Source organism: Tamandua tetradactyla, chromosome 6 (assembly GCF_023851605.1).
Source record: "Tamandua tetradactyla isolate mTamTet1 chromosome 6, mTamTet1.pri, whole genome shotgun sequence".
Lineage (NCBI taxonomy): Eukaryota > Metazoa > Chordata > Mammalia > Pilosa > Myrmecophagidae > Tamandua > Tamandua tetradactyla.
Genome location: NC_135332.1, coordinates 14,005,548 through 14,024,872, shown reverse-complemented (window position 1 = coordinate 14,024,872; position 19,325 = coordinate 14,005,548). Strand labels below are relative to the sequence as shown.

Sequence of the window (19,325 nt, the reverse complement as noted above, 5' to 3'; positions counted from 1 at the left end):
ACTCTCTGCTCACTGGGCCTCTCCCCCCCACCGCGGCTCCCCCTCCCCCACACCTCCCCTGGGGCACCCCCGGGGCTGTCTTGCGCCCGCTGCCTGGACCCCCGCGGTTCCTCTGAGACCCGCAGCCCTTCGTCTCTCGAGTCCGCTCGTGTTAACTGAGGCGTGAAGCTAAGTAATAACAAGAGACAAGCTGAGATGTCCCCCCCCCCCCCAGCCTCCCACAAATAAATAAGATGTTTGCAAAGGAAAACCGGCACAGCCCATCTCTGCTAATTAGATCTCATCAGTACTTCAACAGGCCCACCTCATTTTGTTTGTTTGGTATGAGCGGATTATTTTCCCCAGTCTCTCCTCAAAACACAGAAAGCAAAAGGCAGACTCTGAGTTTTGTGTGGACCGGTGGGGCTGGCAGGACAGTGGGACCCCAGCTCTCCCAGACCTGGGGAATCCGGCGGCTGGGTCTGTAGGTTGAGAGAAGAGGCTGCTGGCCTACTAGTCACTCAACAAACAGCGTGAGCAGCTGTCAGCGCCAGCGGAGAAGGACGCAAGGATGTGGCCGGTCATCCCACATCAGGGCGACGAGGACCTCCAGCTCCCAAACTTGTCTGTGAGGTGCTGGGGCGGGCCAGAGGTTGGAGGAGGGCGGCCAGCAATGCCGGTGGATCCCACAAAGCCTAGCAGGGAAATCGGGGACAGGCAGCCTCTGGTTCAAGACTTACAAGCCATTTTTACTAATTCTGCTGCCCCTTCCACGCCTTGGCTGTGGCCCCACCTGTCTTCTCAAAGAGCCCGTGAATCCCTCCACCTCCGGCCGGCAAACCTTCCTCTTCCACCCCCATGTTTTCTCCTCCCCTCCCATCCCAGCGGTCAAGGCCAGGCCCTCCTCTGAGCCCTGGATCCCACCCACTCCCCTGAAGGGGGATGAGCTCTCCCCACTGCCCTCTCGCCTGCTGTCTCCTCCCCTCCCTCTCTGCTGAGTCTTCCCGGTCACAAGACTTCCCTTGTTCAGCCTTGTCTCGCACACTGGACACTGCCCCGTCTCCTTCCCTCTGTCTCCTGCCTTCCCACCTTCTGGAAGGCACCATCCACATTTGCCCACACCCCCCACTGCCCTCCCGTGTACACGGCCACGGGCAAGTAAGTCACCAGTGGTCTCCGGCTCGCTAAGTCCGTGGCCCCTTTAGCAGCCCGGCCCTCCTGCCGATGGGTGCTGGCCACGTCTCCCTCCTTGGTCTCCTCTTTGGCTGTCCTTCCCAGGCCCATCTGGGGGCCTCCTCTTCCTCCGCCGATCCTCTTGGTAGCAGCGCTGGCCAGTGCCCTGTCTTGGACCTGCCCCTCTCTCGGCCCTGGGCTGCTGCCACAGCCCCTGGAGGAGCTCCCAGGACCTGGGCGGCTCCACGGGAACGTCCCCCACCCTCCCTGGCCCCGCTCTCCAGCTGAGTCCCCCGCGATTCCGGCCCGGACTCCTGCTGTCCCAGAGGGCCCCCCCGGGGGGGGGGCTGCAGCCTGCTGTCACCCTGACCCTCTCCCTTCCCTCTGCCCCTGACCTCGAATCGCTCATCAAATCCTGCCGCCTCCGTCCTAGCCCCAGGTCTCAGGTGGGCGGGGGGAGTGAGATGTCGGTGGGAAACCCAAAGCTGTGACTGTCCCCTCAGTCTTCCACTGTCCCCTCAGTCTTCCAGTGCCCTCTAGTCTCTGTTGGGGTGGGCTGGGGGCTCACAAGGGCCAGACCCCTTCCCCGTGCCCTGCGTTCATTTCGTCCAAGATGCTGGAAGCTCCTGGGGGAGAGTGCAAGGGGCGCGGGGATGGTGAGAAGGGGTTGGCTCCGACGGGTGGGGGTAGGAGTGTCCGTCTCTCACTTGACTTTTTCCAGCCTTTCCAGCACGTGGGCTCTGTTAGCCTCACAGGGCGGCCCAGCTGGACGGCCTGAATGGGGCTCTGTTCCTGAGGAACGGCCCAGGGCAGCTCAAAGAGAGAGCGAGTGTGCGCATTATTTCCACAGACCCCCACCTGGAAGCCACCCCGGGTCTCGCCCTGGAAATAAACACTCCTGCGGCTGGGGCGGCTGACGTGTCGGCGCCTGTCTCCAGGAGCCAGCCAGGGCGGGCGCTGCCTCATCGGGCAGCCTCCAAGGGACCTGCTGGCCGTCTGGTCCCAGGTCTGAGACGGGCATTGTCTTACCACCAGGTGACATTGCTGGCTGGTCCTGGGCTCTCTTCTCTCTCCACAGTCCTGCTGTCTTTGGACACATCTTTCCCAGGATTCCTGTTGAGAGAAGGCTCTTTGGGACCACTGGCTTCTGCTTCCCCAGGGGTGGAGCTTCCTTAGAGAAACATAGGACGTGTGCCCAGGCCAGCTTTGTCAAAGGAGCCCTGAGGAAACCCTGTCTCTGCCATCCAAAGCTGTGTGGCCTCTGGCAACTTTCTTGACCTCTCTGAGCCTTGCTTTTCTCATCTGTAAAGTGGGGCTTATATACTTCTCTACGAAGATCGTTTGAAGAAGTAGGGCTATGAAACACAAGTGTCTGCTGCCCTGTTCATAGAATCAGAGTGGAGAGACGGGAGCAACAGCAACCCCAGTTCCCAGACACCCTGCCTAGGCTGAGAAGTCCACCTTGCCTGATGTGGCATCACAGGCACCCCAGGTTGTTGGTCATACCCAGAGCTGGCCCATTTTGGGGTGGTTACATCTCAGAGGAGGAAGGAATCATTCCTTTGTTGTAGCAGCAGGGTAGATGCTCAGAGCATGTTAGAATCTCCCAGAGTGGTCAGTTTGAGCCATCCACTTATCCGGGAACCCTCTACAGCACAGGGGGTCCGACTCTGCCTGGCTTCTCCCTCTGATGGGAAGCTTTTCCTTTGCCAGGCGGCTGGCCCTCTAGGAGGTGATGGTCTCCTCTTCTCCAGGGCCCACCTTCCCCACTCCATCAACCCATCCCTCCCTCGGTGGCTTCTGAGGGCAAGGCTGTGTTCTCTTCATCTCTGCACCCACCGGGCCCAGCACGGTGCTTGACTATTTAGTCCTGTGTTCCCAGCAGGTGATCTTTGGTTGTCGCAGCTGGGACAGGGTGTGCTACTGGCATCTAGTGGGTAGAACCAGGGATGCTACTAAATATCCTGCAAAGAATTGTCTGGCCAAGAATATCAGTACTGAGGTTAAGGAGCCCTGCTCTCAGTCCCCACCCCTCCCAAAAGGCACTGCCAAGACCTGAATACAGAATTCCTTGTGTGGGAGCCCAAGATTAAGGGAGAAGTTAGCCAGCTTCATTCCTGTTTGGTGTTCAGAAAGGAGGTTTTTGGAAAGGAACTCCCTAAAACGATCTTAGATTTGATTCCTCCATCCGTGCCTTCGCACACCAGGTGCTGTGTCCCCTGATAAGTGTTGGAGAATGAGAGATGCCAGTGAAGAGACTGGGCACATTCCTTGAGTTACTATCAGAGGCTGGGGAGGGGGCTGTGCTAGAAGCTGGGACAGAGGGGGAGCTGTCCCTGCCCTGACATGGCTCAGACCTTCCACCCCGGGCTCCAAGAATGAGTGGCTAGAATCTGGGGGTCTTTGTCCTTTCTGAATCCAGCCTCAGTGCTGCCACTGCCTTGTTTTGTGACCTCAGGGTGAATCTCTCCACCTATGGGCCTGTTTCCCACGCCTGCCTGAGTCCCCTTGAGGGGCCGATATGGATATGCTCGGGTAATTAGTAAGGGTAGGCCTGAGACCCTCTCGAGTGGGGTCAGTCCTTGGCTTAGTGGGCAGGGGCCTGTCCACAGACCCCGGCCTCCTTCCCCCGGTGGGCGCAGAGTGGGCCTGGGCAGAGATTGGCATGCGGAGATACGCGCATCCGGATTAGCCCGAACTGCTCCAAGGACAGGAGAAGGAGACCGGGCAGGGGGTGGAAATGGGACCAGCGGGGCACCGGGGGAGGACCTGTTTTGTTTTCACAAGAATAAATACCTTTGATGGGCTGTGGTTTGCACAGGGGACTCGATGTCAGGTGGAGTCGTCCCACGTCGATTCGATGGCCGTGGGGCCCCGTCACTGGGCTGTCCCCAACCATCACCAGATGGGAACTCAGACTTTCCTGGGGAGCTGGAAGCCAAGTGATCAGAGTCAGAGCTCTGCCCTGGGGAAGTCGTGGGTGCCAGTGGTGGGAGGAGGTCCCTCTGCCCCCCTCCCCATCCCCCAGGGCAGGCTGAGTCCGTTGGGAGTCCGTTGGGAGGGCAGCCCGTTGCTAATGGACAAATTACATCCTTGTTAACAGCACAGACAGGGCTTTGGGGGAGCAAGGGAGCCAGAACTTGGGAAACAGCCACTCATGGAATGAAGAGGATGGATTCCAGATGGGGCTTCTGGCCGAGCTGACAGCTGCCACCCTCAGGCTCTGGGGAGAACCCTGGGGCCTCCCTGGACATGACTGAGGAAGAGGCCCGAGCAGCCGCAGGAAGAGAGGGGTTGGACTGTGCTAGGGTCAGGCCTGGAGAGCGAGGCCCAGAGCCCCCCTTTCCAGAGAGCCTGGGGGGTCTCCACAGCCTGGGCATCGTTCACTCAGCAACCCCTGTTTGAGAAAATGCATCAGGACCAGGGGCTGCTATGAATTCAGTATTGCTTTTAAATGAAGCTTTATCTTATTAATTACAACAGCAACCACACGCTTTGACAAATAGCCATAGGTATGTGAGACACATTGATCCTGTCAGGACAAAGTGTGGGTGAGCACATGCCCGGGAGGACCCCCGTCACAGCCTGGGGCTCTTGGCTGTTGGAGCCACTCACTGCCTTAGCGCTCAGGCTGAGTCCTGGCAGAGATGGAGGGGGGCCTCTGGTTTTACCCTGAGGGCCAGGAAAGAGAAGGATGAGTCAGGGTGGAGGACCAGACTGTAAACTATGCCTGAAATGAGAGAAAAGTGAAAGCCAATTAATGTAAGTGCCCACCTCCATTTCTTTCCTTCCTTCCTTCCTTCCTTCCTCTTTTCCTTCCTTTCTCCCTCCTTTCTTTCCCTCCCTCTCCCTCCTTCCCTTTCTTCTTTCCTTCTGTACACGTCTTAAGTGCTACTAAGGCCAAAATGCTGGGCCAGGTCCATTCTGCAGGAAACACCACTGCAGAAGGCTCAGATCTAACCTTCCAGAAAATTGTGGATTCCAGTTGGAAAAATAAGAAAGACAGTAGTTCCTTCCAGGAGAGCACTGCATTTCTCACTCCCTCCTTAACCAGACCTTTTTTTAAAAAAAAAAAAAATCTGTCTCTTCTCTTAGGGATTTGCCTAAAATTTCACTTGAAGAAAAGGTTCTTCTACTTAAAAGAAACAGAAAGATGGAAGCCCTGATGCCCTTCCACCCGTTTTATTCTATCAATAGAAACGGAAGGCCAGAGAGAAGTCAGGACTTATCTTAAGTCTTGTAGCTCGTAGCGGGCGACAGAACCCAGCGAGAACCCAGGTCTTACTTTCCCCCAGCCCCCAACCCTGCCCTGAAGGGTCACATACAAGCTTTGGGGGATCCAGGGTGGCTGGGCTCCGCTGCTCCCACACTGCCTTCGGCGCCCCTGCTAAAGGAGAGACTGGGGCTTTACGTAATGCCCAGACCTGCACATTTAACTCGCAGCCTCCTCTCCAGGAGGGTCATTTACTGACAGTTATGGACTTAAAGTGGGTCCAGTTTTAGCAAGTGGTTTCCATAAAGAGCAGGGCAGCATCTCCAGGGAGCGAGAGCCAGGCGGGGGAAGCCGAGGGAGACGGGCCTCTATCTGTGCTATGGATTTTATCGAGTCATAAACAAGGCTGGAGGATAAACAATTAAAATTGGCTGATGTGCTGGGCAGCCTCAGCCAGCTGGCCGTCCAGGGGCCATGCCCAGGACCGCATACACCAGGTCCGCATGCCCGGTGTAGCTGCCTTTGAGTGCCCAGGACCCACCGGGGCTGCCCGACCTGGCAGAGCAGAGCCGGGTATTCCAGCAGCCCCTGTAACTGTGCATGCGCTTCGATGGCTTTCAAGTAATGGCAGTGGTGAATGGTGTGGGGCTTGGTGTTGAATGGGGCTGGGTTGGGACAGATTGGAAGGAGCCTGCAATCTGAGAGCTAGTTTGCAAGGCACAGCTGGTGACCTCCAGGGTTCCATCAGTTCTCTGCCTTCTGTGATGTCTGTAATTGTGCTAGCTGGTCACAGACACGCATAGAAAATCCTGGAAGCAATGTGCTATGAGACAAAAAAAAGGCAACAAAAAGTGCTGTGAACCCCCACTTTACTAAACGGAGATCCCAGAAGTTAAATAAGTTGCACATGATGACTCAGCCGTAAAACGGCAGGGCTGAGATTTGAGCACGGAGCTGCCGTCTCCAACCTCCTCCCTGCACCTCTGACATCTCATCTTCACCTCTCATCTTCCACCAGGCGAGGGGTACTCAGAAGCCAAGCACAGGAGGGTCTCCACTCTGCAGGCCTCCAGCCAGATGGAGGAGATCAAGAAGTCAGGGGAACGATCACTAAAGAGCGAGAGAAACACGGCCAAGCTGCTGAACAGCCCTGTGTTGGTAGAAATAGGCACCGACATGAATGGGAGGGTGAGAAAAGAGTGAAGTCAGGGGACAGTTCCTGGCTAAAGAGAGGCAAGCCACCAGCCCCTGATGACAGGGTCAGCCCTCCTCATCCACGCCAGCTTACTCTACCCCCCTTGGCTGGGTGCTCTCTGGCTGTCATCCAGGAGCTGTCACAAAGGAGCTATCATCAGGAGGCCATGAAGGAAGGAGGAGGGCTGAGGGGAACACCAGAAAGAGGGGTGGTGGGAGGTGGTGGAGGTTGGGTCCCCTGTCCCTTGGGGCCGGGAGGATAGAGAGAACATGTAAATCTGTAAGCACATGGACATATTAACAAACAACATGCTTTATCAGGTAACACACTCCATATTCACACCAGCCCATTTTGCAGATGAGGAGATTGAGGCTCAAAAGAGCTGAGTGGTATGACCTACCCAGGGTCTCCACACTGGTTTGGCAGGATCAGGGCTGGCAGAGTTGGGGTGGAGTGCCATTAGGCCCCCTTCCATGCCACATAACCCTCCAGAGAGGGGAACACCTCCTCCAGTTACCCAGCTAGGTGGAATCAGTGAGAATGGGGACCCTCTGTGCCCACACGCCCTGCTGAATGCTGACCGCTCCCAAGCTGCTTCTCTCATGGAGGACCCATCGGCCAGGGGTGGGGGGGAAGGTCATTCCTGGGCCGTGTGACCCTCCACCTCCTGTCCCTTGCCACCCCAGATTGCCTGATGGTTCTGTGGCAAAGGTACTGGCCTCCCGCCAGGCCCCATCTCTGCCTAGAATGGCCCAGTGAGGCCCGGACAAGCCTCCATGGCTTGGCTGCATCCTCCCCAGAGGCCATGACCTCTAATTCAGCAGCCCCATGTCTCAAGGGCTTCCTGGTCAGCCCATCTGAGCCCCGTCCACTGCTGCCTCGTGCTGCCTCATTGGCCCCGGGTGGCTGGGGAGCCTGATGGGATGGGGTGCTGTCACCCGCAGCTGCCCAGCCCCTCACTGCCCTCCTGGCTGCCTCCATGCATTCCTGGGGAATGGACCTTGCCAGGGCCCTGGGAGGCAGCTGTGAGACTGCACTGATGCTGCCTCCACAGGCCCACTTCCTCTAGACGGCCTCCTGGTCCCCCTTCAGTGGCAGCTCCCTGCACCCCAGCTTCCTGCCTGACCCTAGGACTGCGGCAAGCAGCTGGGGCCATCTGGGGCTGGCCTGGACCCCAGGCCGCCTTCCTACAAACCCCACACCTCATTAGGGAGCCACCCCGGAGGAGGGGATGGGACCTGTTCCTTTTGCCAGGCCGCTTGCCCCGTGTGGGGCTAAGTGGGGGTCTGATGGGGGGGGGGCGCGGCCTGAGAGCTGGAAGCCAGGAGGGTCACCCAGCCGACAGCCCTCAGACTGCCACCCCAGCCCCACCCACCCCGTGCTCACGGCCACATCCCTTCCCACACACGCCTCTGCCACATGCACGTCTTCATTTCCATTTCTCACAGTCGCAGGGACTGTGCTCTCTCCCTCACATGCCCCCTGCCCCCCACAGGAGCCCCCCAGCTCTGCCTCCACGTGTGTGCCTTCCCCACCTGCAGATCTCACGCTTCCCTTCTCTGCATGTCCTTCCCTCTTCTCCTCACCTCTTTCCCGCACAACCTCCCTTTCCTCACACCTGTCTCACTCACACCCTTCTCTCCCTCGCTCATGAATTCATTCATTCGAGAAATGCTAATGGGATGCACACACACACACACACACACACACACACACACACACACACACACACACACACACACACACACACACACCCGTATTCCACGCACCATTCTGGGAGCTGAGGCCACAGGAGGGGAGGAGAGAAGCAGGCGGCACCTCTGCTTGCGTGGTGTTCACACACTGGGAGGGACGGGAGGGGGAGAGAAACAAACAGAGTAAGAAAACGAGACTTATGGGTGGTAGATGCTGAGATGTGCTATGGGGAGAAATAAAGCAGGTGGGGAGCTGGTGCCTGTGGGGGTGCCGTTACCCATGGGGTGGGGGTATTCTCGCTAGGAGCAAGTGGAAAACGGGGCACCAGCTTGCAGCCTCGGGGCTCCCCCTCCTTGCCCCTCTCCATTGCCTCTGCTCCCTGCCCCGCCTTCCAGGGGGAGCAGCAGGTGTGGGTCTCACAGGCCCTGAGGACGGGGGCAGCCGGGCCCTCGGGGCGGCCGGGCATCTCTATGCTCAGAAGAACCACCCTGAGGCCCCCCTGGGCCACCTGAGGAGGCGGGGCAGCCCTACAGCCCGAGCTCGTGGGTCCTCCCATGCCTGACTCCCCTCCAGGCCCAGGGATCCCACCCATGCCACCTCCTCTCTGCCCCGTCCAGGTGAGGCTGGCAAGGGTGGCAGCCTGCCCGCTGGGCCTCACCAGTTGGGGCAGGTGGAGAGCGCTGGGTTTGGGGGAAGGGCAGTTTTCAAGGTAGATGTGACATCAGACAGATCTGGACTGAAATCTTCAACTTATCATTCATTAACCTTGAGCTACAAAGGCACTTTTCTAAATCTCCAAGAGTCTCTTCTACCTTCTGTGAAATGGGAGAGCTGAATCCTACCTTGTAAGTTCCCCTCGGAGAATGGGATAATGCAACTGAAGTGCCACGTGGTCAGTGCTGGGGACAAAAGGACCTTGTGATGTGGCCCTGGGGGGATGGGGGGCAGCCAAGGAGGCCACGGAACGAGGGGGTGGGAACCAGGTTGCACGCCCAGGCCCGGCTCTGTAAAGCCACTTTCAGCTGGTGTCTCTTGGAAGCATTCTGCCAAATCCAGTTAATACCTGCCGTGATCTGGTTACTCACCTAACAAACCCCGGATCTGATCCAGTTAACGCCCGCCATGATCTTGTTACTCCCTAACAAACCCCGGATCTGGTCTGGTTAACGCCCGCCGTGATCTGGTTACTCACCCAGCAAACCCCGGATCTGATCCAGCAGGCATCACGTGAGTGGCCCAGGTGGGATCACACTGCGGAGAAGGGGTCAACCTTGGGTGACCCTGCCCCTTCCCATGAGGGCCCCTGCCCTTCCTAGCTGGGTGCCTGCATCAGGCAGGCCAGGCAGGGGCCACATCTGAAGCTGCGCCGAGGTCCTGAGCACATGCCCCACGCCCTCTGCAGGGACCCCCCCGGCCCCCCAGAGTTGTTCCCTTGGGTGGAACCTGCCTGCATAATCAGGAGGAAGGCTGCTGTTATGGCAAGAAGGTGGGGGTGCAGCAGGACCCCGAGACACGCTTTCTCTGCCACCTCCCAGCATTCCGGACTTCAGAGTTACCCGGGAACTTGAAAACTGCAGGAGTTTGGGCCCAGACCAACAGGGACCCTCAGGAATAGCTCTGAATCCAGGGTGGCCACATCCAGACTGGGATGCATCTCTCCAGATGGCCCAGGCAGAGGAGGATAAAGACCCCACCCTCCAGCCTGTGGAGGGCAGCTGGGCAGGGGGCTTCTCGGTCAGGGTAGCTGGAGGAGAGATGTAAGGAAAGGAACCCGAGAAGGGCATCTGTGCTGTGAATTTAGGAAAGTCCCCCCACCCACCCGGGGCATCCCATTCGTCATTTATGTATTGAGCAGCTGAGACCGGGCTATTATTTGATCCTGAAAATCCACCGACCCCTGGACACTCTCAGACATAGTAAACACGCTTGGGAGAAGGGCGTGTGGACCGGCCACACATCTAAGACCCTGTGATTCCACACGCTGCCCAAGGTACTGGTGTCATCCACGGACATTCGTCATCATCCTCTATCCACAGAGGGAGAGAGGCTGGTGGCCACCAGGGCAGGCCTGCCTTTCCCATCTTCCCTTCTCACCTGCACAGCCTTGGCAACCTTTCTTGCCCCTTGCCCTTGCCACCATCCCTGCCCTCCGCTCCCTGCCTCCCGCCTGGGCTCCACTGGCCCTGATGGCCTCTGCATGCTCCCGGCCGACTCCAGACGGCTGCGTTTCTGGAAATGAGCTTAGCAGGCAGGGAGCTGGCGGGGACAGATGGCTGGAAGCACTGGCAGGGACATGTGCAGGAGGGAGTCACAACCTCTGTGCCTGCCTTAAAAAAAAAAAAGAAAGAAAACTTCCTCCCTTTCCCTCCAGCCCTCCCTCTTTGGCTGGGTTCCGATTCCGTTTTGATCATTTTAATTTTTATTAGCCTGACAAAATCTGCTCTTACACATTCTAATCATACAGGTATAATCCTGCTGGCAGGTACAGAGCCACCACGTGTGGCAAGTGCCACCTCCAGTCGACAGGGGCAGGGTGGCCGTGATGGTTCCAGGGGAAGGTGGTGCTGATTCACCTGGGCTTAGCTAAGAACTGCCATATACAATACTTGTTTCTTCTGGCTGTGGATTTACCTTCCTCGTTTTGTGTTATGGGGGCTCATGATAGGACAAATTGCAGTGGTCCAAATGCATCCTTATTGCCTGATCAAGGCGGGGAGCCTCCAAGCACCATCAGGGTTTTAAGCCACAAGGAGCCCCAGAGATCAGTTCCCTCCTCTTAGAGCTGAGCCTGAAGGCTGGCTGGGTTGGTAGGACTCACCCCGTCCCAGGGCGAGGCCGTGGGGTCTGGTTGGCAGCCTTTGCTCCCAAACTGAGAACCGACTGCACTAGCTCCACCCTCACAACGTTTTGGTGCTTGATACTTTTCACCTTTCAGGTGTCCTAACAGCCTGTCTGTGAGGCTCTTCGATATTATCCTATTTGAAAGCTCCACTCAGGTGCCTCAGTAGGTGAGAATTGCTGGAGGAGAACCTGGGTCTCCTGACGTCCAGGACAGTGCACTTAATAATAATAATAAACTTTATTTTTGCAACAGTTTTAGGATGCAGAAAAGTTGCACCGAAAGTACAGAGAATTCCCATCCATCCCCCCACAAACATATTGTTCTAGCATATTGCAGTAGTGGGGTGCCTTCGGTAGTATTGATAAAGCACTACTGATGCCTTATTTAGTTACTGCTGAGGTCCGCAGTACGCAGGAGGGCTCACTCTTTGTGTTGAACGGTCTGTGAGTTTGGACAGATGCACGGTGTCGGAGCATCACACAGGACAGTTTCTCTGCCTTAAAAAGGCCCTGTGCTCCTCGCACTCGCCCCTCCAGCGCCCCACCCTCCTCTTCCCACCCTGCGCCTCTGGTAATCACTGATCCTTTGACTGTTTCTGTAATTTTGCCTTTTCCAGAAGGTTATATAGTTGGAATCAGACAGTACGTAGCCATTTCAGGTGGGCTCCTTTCACTCAGCAGGATGCATTTCAGGTTCCTCCATTTCTCTTTGGGCTAGACAGCTCATTTGTCTTTATCGTTAAATACCATCCCGGTGTACGGGTGACCAGTGCCCTTTTCACCATGCCACGTTCTAGTTCTTGTGCGCCTTCTGGATAGGGTTCCAGGGAAGATGCAGGATGTTCAGGTAGATTTGAATTTCAGGAAAGCAACGAGTCATCTTTTAGTATTAGTATGTCCAAAACATTGCATGTGTATACTGCATTTCCTGCGCCTTTGGACTGTTGAGAACCTCCAACTCTTAATAGTCCAGGTTCTAAAAGGAAATTCACGTTTACCTGGGCTTCCTGTATTTGCATTTGCTAAAGCAGGCACCCCCACTATGGAGCTCCAGGAGGAGTATGCTGGGGAGTTGACCAGAAGCCCTGCCTGTGTCTCTCCAGGCACAACCCTCCACCATTGCCAGTCCCCTCTGCAGCAGATAGCAGTGCTGCCATAGCCCCAACTCCCCTGGCCTCAGCAGATCCTTTCCGTCCTTTGGATGTGCCCACCCTGGCAGGAGCAGTTTACCGCCAGCAGCCGTAGGACCAGCTGCCACCAGGCAAGGAACCTAAGCAGGGCAATCAAGTGGAGGAAGGGTGGATTTGGCCAAGACCTAGTTGGACCCTGCACCTGAGAACTAGGGTGACTGATATGCATTTTCTCCAGGTTTGCAATATGGAGAACCCCAGATCTACCAGGCTGGGGTCCCACGGAGAACCCTCCAGTCCGATGGGGCAGACCATGTGTCATGTGTGGGTTCGGGCCTCAGCAGGCGACCTCGGTGACAGCCAGCGCAGAGTCATTCACATCTTTCCCGTGGGCCCTTCAGAGGAGCCGAGGCCTGGGGGGCGTGTGGGTTGCTGGGCTCTGTCAATTCTCCCATCCTTCGCGGAACTCAGCTCACCCCTGAATTATGGTAACCAGCTCCTAACGGACTCCAGTGGCCCATCCTTTCCTCTCCATCCATCCTACAGACAGCTGTCCAACCTATCTTCCTAAATGTCCTCTTTCATCAGACTCCCTCCCTTTCTCAGAGGCCCCCGCTGGCTCCCCATTGCCAGTTGAACCAAATTGGACTTCGATTGCCCTCAGCTTCTAAGCATCTGTAATCAGCTGCACCCTTTCTGTCTACTTCCCCCAGACCCTCTGGCCATTTGAAAGAGGCCACAGTCTAGAGAGGGATAGCCCTGTTTGCAGATATTCCCAGCTGCTGGCTGCCAGCTTGCTCTGTAAGGCTCTCTCTTTTGCAGTCCTATTTCCAATCAGTTGATACAGCCAAGGACAAAGGCTTAATTAGGGGCTAATGTACTTAGGTCTCGCTAACACCTGCTAATCTGCAGAGGCTCTGCTGGGGCCTCTCAGAACGTGCAGGCTCACGCTGGCTCAGGGATTGGCTCCTCTGTCGCCTGAACCCACCCTCTCTTGTCCGCTTGCCCCCATGTCACACCCCACGCCAGGTCTCAGCTTCCAGGGACCAGACCAGGACCATTCCTGCTTTCACATCGGCTGGTGCCAACCAGGAGAGGCACTGGGAGCCTCTGAGCGCCGAGGTCTTTTCCATGGACCTTCCTGTCATCTCCCCACATAAGGCCGAGTGGTGGGTGGCAGTGGCCCCACTTTGCGGATCCGGTAGCAGAGGCTCGGGGCAGGTGGTTCAGTGACTTACACGAGATCTATGCTGCTGAGCAAGGGGCAGAATTCAAATTCAGTGTTATCTCCAGACATTGCCAGCTGTTCCCTGGGATATAAAGTCTCCCCTGATTGAGAACCCCTCCTCTGGCCCAGTGGTTCTCAACCCTGAGCATGCATCAGTAAGACCTGGAGGGAGCACTGGAACACAAATGGTGAGCTGTCCCCTCCCGCTGAATCTCTGGTTCAGCAGATCTTGGGCTGGGCTGAGAAATTGCATTTCTAATATATTTCCAGGTGCTGCTGTTTCTGGTGTTCCAGGGATGCCACTTTGAGAACACTGAACTAGCAAGCTCTGAATGTGGCCGGGTGAAGAGAGTAAGGCAGGTAGATGATAGTGTGTCTCAGGTGTGAGAGAGCAGGACGGGGGGAGTTTCTTGGAGACACCTCCCTGTGGGTGTGAAACTCTGTACCTATTAAGCAATAATTTCCCATTTCCCTAAAAATGGTTAAAATGGGAAAGAAGGAAGGAAGGAAGGAAAGATGATGAAAACAACACCTAAAAAGCAATAGGAAGACTTTAAAAGAAGAGCAGCTGCCTGCTTATGGAAGGGGAGGCTAATTCGGGGAAATTCTGTGAGTAGGATCCTGAGACACTGGACGGAGGGTTTGATGGGCATATGGATGACTGCTGGCCTGGGAACTGGGGGCCAGAACGCTTGGAGCCAAATGGAAATGTTCATTCCCTGAAGGTCCAGAAGAGCCCAGAGCCTTTGGCATAAAACATAGTGAGAGCAGCGGTTGCCGAGCCCTGTCTTATCCACAAATGAGCCTGCCCTGGACAACTTGAGTCGCCACACAGGTGACGAAGCTGATGTGCAGAGATGCCCTGGGGCTCCTATGGAGAAGGGAAATCGTGGGAGATGTCCAGCTGCTTAGTAGGGTAGTGATGCCGGGAGGAGAGGGGTGCCACAAGGTACCCCGGGATGGCAGTGGCTCAAAGTGACTCTGCAGCTGTAGCTAAGCTGGCAGGAGTGTCCTCCGTCCATAGTCTGTCCTGTCCCGTCCTGGGTGAAGGCAGCTCCAGGTTCCCTCTCAGTCCTGTGGGCACACGCTGGGGTGGGCATTTGGCAGTCCAGAAGTTGGGAGGAGGCTGAGCTGAGCTTGTCCAAGGGACCCAGCTCAGGAATTTCAGACACCAGAGGGCTGACAGCATAGAATTTGAGTCGGATTTGAGCTTGTGGAATTGAGTGGAATTGGAATTGAGCCTGTGTCCAAGCTCCATCGGTTAGTGGATGGATGAACAATCTCCAGGTCACTTTGTGGAATTTTTCTACCCTGTGCAGCAGCTATGGGCCGGGCCCTGCCAGGCCCTTTGCATGTGACATTTCATCCCATTCTCACATCAAAACTGTGGGAAATGTTTAGACAGATGAGGAAGCTGAGGTTCAGAGTGTCATCTAGGAAGTGGCGAAGCCGATATCCCATCCATATCGACTCTAAAGACCATGGGAAACTCAGTTTCCCCATCTCCCAATCCATTGCTCATAGACTGTCATGAGGGTCGGATGGGTATAATTACATGAAAGGCATTGTAATGAATGATCACGACAATTAAACTTCTCAGACTTTGGGTTTAAAGACCCAGGCATGTCTCATCCCGCAAACATCAAGGGAGGCAGTTCAACCAACCTGCTGGTCACCCAGGGGTCCAGTGTTGGCATTCAAGGTGGGGGTGTCAAACAGGCACCCACCACCCCACGCAGGCTGCTGAGGCATCAGAAATTAAATTTCACGGCTGGGTGCACAGAGATACCAACTTGAGCTCCGTATGTTTATGGCTCGAAGAAGAGATAAGATTTGATTAAGAAGACTGCTATTAATTTATGGCAAGTACACTCACGCTAAGGGAGAGACTGCTTTTAATTAATAGCCAGAAGGAATTTTATGCTCTTGGTCTCAGCGAGGGAGAGAGGGGTGGAAGGAGGGGCAGAGGGGACTGGAGCAAATTGACCCCCCACACACACACACACATACACACACACCTTCCTTTTGAGGAGAATGTAAATAATGAAAGGGCTGCAGGAAGGAAGGAGGCTGTCCAGTCTCAAGAGAAAAGCCGGTGGGTTGGGAGAACCAGCCAGCAGGAGAGGAAGGAGGCGGACAGGAAGACTGAGCCATTTATCGAGTGTTTACTGGATGCCAGGCATGATGCTAAATGCTTTCTATGGATCACTGTAACCAGTCCTCCCGACAGCCTCCTGAAATAGGGAGAAAATCATTTGGGGGAGAATGAGATGAGCATGCAGTAAGAAATGCAGACATTGCAAAAGGGGATCCAGTGACCGGCGAATCTGTCCTGCCCTATTGCCTTTTTCCCTCTGAAATCTGTCCATTTCTCCTACCTTTCCACGGATGGACGTTCTCTCTCTGTGTGAGTCTAGAAGGTGGCATGTGGATGTATGCATTTTAATGTGACTCCGTTATTCTAGGAATAGTTCCATTCTTATCCTTGCTTCAGAAACCAGGAAACTGGGGCTCAGAGAAGTCTAGTAACTCCCCAGGGTCACACAGCTCCTGAGTGGAGGAATCTCATTTCCGAACTCAGAGCCTGGCTCCTGACCCCTTCTCACCACTACCACTCTCGTAGTCGGCTCGTGCTGAGAGCTGGTTCCAGTGGCGGCAGACAAGGTGGGTGGCTTCCGAGTTGAGGAATAGTCAGGCCTGGGGAGGGTAGGAGAGGGAGGGAGGGGAACTCGCCAGGGCTCAGCCAGCACATCCCTGACTGGTGGATGGATATGGGATTTCAGCCCTGGGCACTTGTCTTGGCTTCCTGCCCCATCCCCATCACCACCACCAGTGCTTCCAACAGCCACATACTTTGACATCCAAAAGGTACCTGAGCTAGGACCACTGAGAGTGTGGTCCTCAGTCCAGCAGCATCAGCGGTGTCCTACTCAGGACCACTGTCCTTATCGGGGCTGGACACAGGAGGCTGTACATTAACCAGGCCTCCAGGTGATCCCACTCACAGGCCTCTGAGAGGCACTGCATCATTCATTTTACAGATAGTGAAACTGAAGCTGGAGAAGAACCCCGAGTCGTCCAAGTGCACACTGCTGATGGGGATCCAGTGCCCTTCTCCCCGAATCACCCTAGCCCCTGACACCCACAGCAAGTACAGGGGATAGAACATGGATTCTGAATCAAATCGGTCTGGGTTCAAACCTTGGCAATGCCATAGCCGTCGGGCTCTGGATAAGTTACCGAAATTCTCTGCGCTTCCATTCCCTCATGTCTTAAATGGGACCAGCACCACCATCCTTGCTGGGTGCTTGAGCAGAACCAGTGAGCCAGCGCCCGTCAGCATGCCTGGAGAGCAGAAAGGGAGAAGCCAGTCTTGGTTCACCACCCCTGGCTCCCCAGGACAGAGAGCGGGACCAGCTTCTGGGCAGAGTGTAGACTTCTTGGCCGCACTGCTTGCTGTTTGGCTGCCTGCATCCTCCTCCACCCCCGACTTTAATCTTCCCAGCCGAGCTTTTTTCTAATCAGCAGCAACCAAAGATGAGTGTCCATCAGCATCTATCACCCGTAACAAATCAACAGGCAATGTGACCTTTGAATCTTCCTCTTCTAAATCACCCTTTCCTCCTCCACTCGCGAGGCCCAAGGACAGGGCATTGGCCAGGGGAGCCCCCTCCCAGCCATCAGACACCCTGTAGAAGAGCAGAGCTGAGAGATCCCATTGGAATATGGAATCTGACCCTCTCCTTGCTCAGTTAGGAAATCGAGTCTCAGAGGAAGAACATGTTCTGCCCCAGCTCATCTTGTATGTCGGTAGCAGAGCTGAGAGTAAAACCCAGGTCCCTGGATCCTTTGGAGTCCTTGACCCTGCTCCTGGCACTCAGAAGGTTCTCTGTGAGTGCCTTTGGGTGCTGACTCTCTCCAAATACGGCTTGCAGGGTAGGTCATGGGAGAGGTGGCACGCCCTTTCCTGAGAGTCAGTTCTTGCCTCTTTTGGAAGAAATGAGGGTGCATCATGCAACTGGGCTGTGAGGTCTGGAAGGCGCTGGCCGGGTGCCCCCGCCCAGCCCTTTTCCATGGAGGCAGCAGTCCCTCTGGAATAGATGGTGCTCGGGAAGGCTGCTGAGGAGGCTTCCTACCTTCCTAGTCCTGGCCAATCCTGCATGACACCCCCATTCTCACCCACACCCCACGCTGGGACCTGCCAAACACCCCACCATCACCCTGTCCTGGAGCTGGTGGGGGGGCCACACCCAACTGCCCAGCTCCCCAGCTTGGGCCAATGTGTAGGACACATTCAGGGAGATATGGGTTTGCATGCCCGGGGTGCCAGGTGGGCAAAGAGCCAGAGGCACCGTCCCCCCAGTGTCTGCACTGGTCGTGAGAGCATGGCCGGCTGGGAGGGGCGGCAGCCCTCACAACCCATGAGTGGGCCTCCCCAGCCCCACGCCTCCGCTGCTAATTAAGCCATCCCAGGTTGGCTCCATTCTGGCTTCCTGTCATTAAAAGTCAAACTCTGCATTTAGATGAGGTCAAAGCCCAGGTGGCAGGCAGACGGGCACGGTGGCTGGGGGCATGCCTGGCACACACCCCAGCCAGGAATGCATTCATCCTCCTGCCCGGGATGCCTGAGCCTGAGGGTGGGAAGTCCAGATGGGCCCTCGAATGGCGCAGCCCTTCCACCTGCCCGCTCCCACCAGGCCACGTCCCGTCGGGGCCAGGAGCCAATTGTGGGGACCGTGGACTATCATCACTGCCAGGACACCCTACATAGGGTGGCACTTCCAACTCCCCAACCCCTGTCTAGGTGCAGCTTTGGGGTTTGGGGAGACAGCAGCTTGCTGGATGGAAAACACTTATTTGGAGCCATCCTTCCCCTTGGCTTTGGGGAGCCAGCCATGTCTTAGAATGGGAATGGGATACGTTGCAGAGACGGCAGGACTGTACCCCCATATCAGACCTCCCAGCATTTGCCTACATCCCAAAGTGCTTTCTTTTTTTTCTCCTCAATTTTTTTTTCTGGTCAGCAACATATAACAAAAAATCTGTCATTTTAACTACTTTTAAACGAACAACTCAGTGGCATTAATTACACTCACAAGGCTGTGCCACTGTCACCATTCGCCATTACAAAACTTTTCCATCATCCCAAACAGAAACTCGGTATCCAGTAAGCATTAACCCCCCATTCCCTCCCCCAGCCCCTGGTAACCTCCAGTTTACTATCTGTCTCTGTGAGTTCTCTTATTCCAGATATTTCATGTAGGTGGAGTCACACAGCATTGGTCCTTTTGTGTCTGGCTTCTTTCACTTAACGTCCTGTCTTCACGGTTCTCACCTATGTGGTCACGTGGCTCGGTGCTCTGGTCCTTTTTAGGGCTAAATAATATTCTACGGTGTGGCTGTGCCACATTTTGTTGCTCCCTTCATCCGCTGTTGGGCATTTGGGTTGTCCCCAAACCTTCACCTCTGCTGTGGACACTGGGGAAAAACCAACGTGCTCTCTCAAATCAGGGAGAGTGTGGCAGGGTCACCACTGGGCCTTAGAGAAACTACCTGAATCACAGCTCGTCCTTGGGCACTCACTCATTCATCCCACAAGTATTTATTGAGTGACTACTATATGCTAAGAACACAGTGATGGGCAAGAAGCTGCTGTCTGCTCTCAGGGATCATACAGTCTGCAGGGAAAGGCAGATGTGAGTTAGTTATAACTACAGCACTGGTCCCACGAAACGAGTTACAGGATTCTGTGAAAATACTCCACTGGGGAGATATGGCCTAGAATGGGAGGTCTGGGAGGGCTTCCCAGAGGAGGTGACATTAAGTGGCTCCTGGAAGGATGTGTTGGACTTATTAGGCAAAGGGGGGGGG

At 55.6% G+C, this 19,325-nt stretch overlaps 1 protein-coding gene and 1 long non-coding RNA gene across 4 annotated transcripts in view; one reads left to right on the top strand and one right to left on the bottom strand.

Annotated features, from left to right (window-relative positions):
* The window catches only part of SDK2 (sidekick cell adhesion molecule 2), a 257,799-nt gene that overhangs the window by 32,228 nt on the left and 206,246 nt on the right, over positions 1-19,325 (top strand). The gene's annotated exons all lie outside the window — the stretch shown is intronic.
* On the bottom strand, positions 33-4,224 carry LOC143687089 (uncharacterized). Of its 2 annotated transcripts, none has more exons than XR_013177416.1 (3): positions 3,949-4,224; positions 2,182-2,265; positions 33-674 (listed from the first exon to the last, which is right to left on the bottom strand). It is a non-coding gene; the product is annotated as an uncharacterized LOC143687089 (long non-coding RNA). The 2 variants fall into 2 exon arrangements; XR_013177417.1 differs by lacking the exon at positions 33-674 and adding an exon at positions 1,549-1,778.